Below are 3,853 nucleotides of genomic sequence, written 5' to 3'. Positions count from 1 at the left end.
TAAGAATCCCAATGCATTAAACATGCACATCGCATCTCTCGTTATTTCGTTTCCCTGGATCTCTTTCATAAGATTAACGTTCACAGCAACTTTACTTGGAAAAGAAAATCGCGTTCCTTTTCATTATCCCAATTCAGTCTACATTTCGTTAAGTTCAGGCATAGGTGTCAAATTATTCTTTGAAGTTTTATAATATGATCGATACAGATAAACTAACCATTGGAGTTCCAATTTCAATAAGACAGCTGTGATAATCCAAAAACAGCGACGAGAGTGGGATTCGAACCCACGCGTTCAGAACACAATGGATTAGCAATCCATCGCCTTAACCTCTCGGCCACCTCGTCGCATCAGCATCGTCGGCTAGAACATAATCTCCCAGACCATCACAATCTCATCATCTCTGGGGAATCTCCCATTCACAGCCTCCAACCTCATTGTCCATTAACCCCACACTGCCCGATTCTCCCTCCTTCCTAAGATCTGCTGTCTCTGCCTGCGCCTGTTTAACCCAACTCATCTCTTCCTACCTCAACACCTTCCTGTCTCCCCAGTCCAGGAAATTCTCACCTACGTTTGTGACACCACCTATGCACTTCATCTCCTCCAAGACTTTAATTTCCCTGGTGCACAACGCGTCATCTTCATATTGGAGATCCAGTCCCTGTACACATGCATTAGCTATGACGGAGTCTCCAAGCCCTCTGTTTCTTCATCTCACCCCATCCCAACCAGTACGCTTCCACCGACACCCTCATCCAGCTGGCTAAATTAGTCTTCACCCTCAACAACTTTTCTGTCCAATCCTCCCACTTCCTCCAAACTGAAGGGGTAGCCATGGGCACACACATGTGACCTAGCTATGCCTGCCTGTTTGTCAGATATGTGGAATTGTCCAACTTTCGCAGTTACTCTGGCACCTCTCTCCACTTGTTCCTCCACTACATTGATGAATTCATTGGCCCCACTTCCTGCTCCCACGAGGGGGTTGAACAGTTCACCAACCAACACCTTTCCCCCAGAACTCAAATTCACCTGGATCTTCTTGACAACTCCCTTCCACTTCTTGGAACTGTCCATCACCGTCTCCAGCGAATGACCAATGACAGACATATATTACAAGCCCACCGACTCCCACAGCTACCAACACGACACCACCTTCCACCCCACCTCGTGTAAAAACGCCATCCCTTATACCTAATTCCTCCGCCTCTAGCGTATTTTCACCCAGGGTGACCAATTCCACCTCAGAAAGTCCCAGTTGGTATCCTTCCCACGTGGTTGATGATGCCCGTCAGTGCATCTGCTCCACTTCACTCACCACCGCCCTTAAACCCCACCCCTCCCGCAACAAGAACAGAATCCCATGGTCCTCAACTTTCACCCCACCAAACTCAGCATAAAACACTTCAGACTCCACCACTCCTGCAATCTCCATACAGACCCCACTGTCAGGTATATATTTCCCTCCATACCCCTATCAGCATTCTGAAAAGACCATTCCATCCACGAACCCCTAGTCAGGTCTACAACCCCCAATAAACCCACACCCCACTATTGGCATATTTCCATGCCACCGCAGGAATGGTAAAAGCAGCTCCCACACCACTCCACTCATCTCCGTCAAAGTCCCCAAGGGATCCTTCCACATTTGTTAGAAATTCACCTCTGCAACGTATAATGTCATCTACTGCATCTGTTGAACCCAGTGTGGTCTCCTCGACATTAGGGAGACAGGACACCTTCTTGCAGATCATTTCAGAGAACATCTTTGGGACGACGCACCCACCACCTTCACCATCCCGTGACTGAACACTTCAACTCCCCCTTCCCACTCCGTCAAAGACGTGCAGGTCCTAGACCTCCTTCAGCGCAAAACCATAACCACCCAATACCTGGAGGACGAATGCCGTATATTGCGCCTTGGGACTCTGTCACCTCACGGGATAAGAGTGGATTTGAACAGTTTCCTCATTTCCGTTGCCTCAAGTCTCAAACCTCAAACTTGGCACCGCCCTCTGGACCAATTCCATCACGGCTCCTTCTGAACTATCATCTTCTCCCTCACCTTCATCCAACCACCACTTTCCCAACTATCTCCCCCAACCCCAAATCCCTACCATTTATCTATCAGTCCCGACTCAAAAGCCTTATTCCTGTTGAAGGGCTTATGCCTGAAACGTGGATGCTGACTACCTGCTGTGCTTTTCCAGCACCACACTTCCGACTCTGATCTCCAGCATCTGCAGTCCGAACTTTCTCCAAGGAATAATCAATGACCTCAGAGTGAAGATGTCCCTGGATTGCAGTGATCACAGTGTGTCTGAGTTTTGCGTGTATTTTGGGCGAGGGTAGTCTGGGTCTGAGACGAGCGCTTAACCCCCAGACAACGGGAATGGTATCAGATAGCGAAGTTAGGGTGGGCTGAAGTGAAGTGGAAAATTCTGTCAGAAGGTGGGTCAGTACAAATGCATCACATCACCCAGACTGTAAAAGATACGCAGAAGGAGCAAAGCAACTTCAATGCAGGCACAATAACAGATAAGTTAGAAAGAAGACAATTGAACACACAGAGATGGAGTGGAATTATTTATGAGAAAGAATTAAATATTGAAGCTATTTTACATACAGACTGTCGTCACATTGGAAAAAGGAATTTCCTGCAAAGTAACGGTGATATTTGCCTGCGACATCACAATTCCAAGAGACTCTGACATATTATCTTCTGCAACAGCGTGGCCTAGAAAGCATGATCGGCCCATCAATCAGAATTCAATACTTCAAAGCTCTCCTCTGCGCTGTACAACCTATTTGCTGCTCCTGTAGTCAGATCCCAATCGCTTCACAGTGTATCTTTTACTGCTTCCTGCCTCACGTAAATACTTCAAACATTATCCAATCCCCAGTGTTTCCGCTTTAACCCATATTTTGTAACTCGCAAGCGGACACAGGTACGAGTGACCAATTGGTCTTTTCGAGCGCTCTCACTCTGTATGATCTGAATGATAAAATGCACTGTATCTGATCCGCAGGACACACTGCAGAAATTATCCCATCCCAGCGGACTGAGCTGCCTCCATTGATAGAGCTGTTTCCATTGGTAGAGTATCACAAAGTCACAGCGAACGTCTTTTGATTTCATCCGCGAAGGTACTTGCTACAAAGAAGCGGAAGACGGCTGGAAACTGCTGTCATCAGTGCGATAACAGGGGCCCAGTGGGATCCTAGTGGCTATAAACCAGAAATCAATGGATAAAAATATTCTTCTTTTGAGAAGAATCCAATTCAGACCATCAAGTTAACACTTCCTGGGGAGAAAATGGATGTGGGAGAGCGGACAGTCTCAACTGGTTGCAGCATTTACAATCTTGGTCCGTGTGACAACAAAAGCAGAAACCTGGAACTGTTTATCTTGCTTCTGAAAAACAGGTTAGCAAATTTTGAAGATCATAGATATTTTTCCCTGGTGTTCATGATATGACCAAGAGCAGAATACGGTTCCCTGAGGATGGTCTGACTTCTGTGTTATGGACTGTGATATTCTGCTCACATGATCTGAACACAAAAAAGAAATGACTCAGTGACAAGATCTGCTGAATCGGATTCCGTGAAGAACAGAAGCCGATGGAATGAAAAGAGCCATAAGAGCGGGAATGCAGCAAATTATTTTCCAGACTCGAGGAGAGTGCACAGTACTGTTTCCACGGGTCAATATCTGTGCAAGTAGACTGAAACAGCGTTGGGTGTTGTTGTACTGCATCTTTTGTATAATGGTACAAAAGCACTGAACTTTTGTATCGAGGGGACAACTTCAAAATCCCCAAAGAGGCAAAACACACAAATTAGGCAAACA

General features: G+C 46.4%; 1 non-coding gene across 1 annotated transcript; it reads right to left on the bottom strand.

Annotated features, from left to right (window-relative positions):
* Positions 1 to 265: 265 nt before the first annotated feature.
* On the bottom strand, positions 266 to 347 carry trnas-gcu (transfer RNA serine (anticodon GCU)). The gene has a single exon. It is a non-coding gene; the product is annotated as a tRNA-Ser (tRNA).
* Between the last annotated feature and the right edge of the window lie 3,506 nt (positions 348 to 3,853).

This window comes from Chiloscyllium punctatum, chromosome 18, assembly GCF_047496795.1.
Source record: "Chiloscyllium punctatum isolate Juve2018m chromosome 18, sChiPun1.3, whole genome shotgun sequence".
NCBI lineage: Eukaryota > Metazoa > Chordata > Chondrichthyes > Orectolobiformes > Hemiscylliidae > Chiloscyllium > Chiloscyllium punctatum.
The sequence above is the reverse complement of the archived record's forward strand: the minus strand, read 5'-3'. Positions and strand labels throughout refer to the sequence as shown.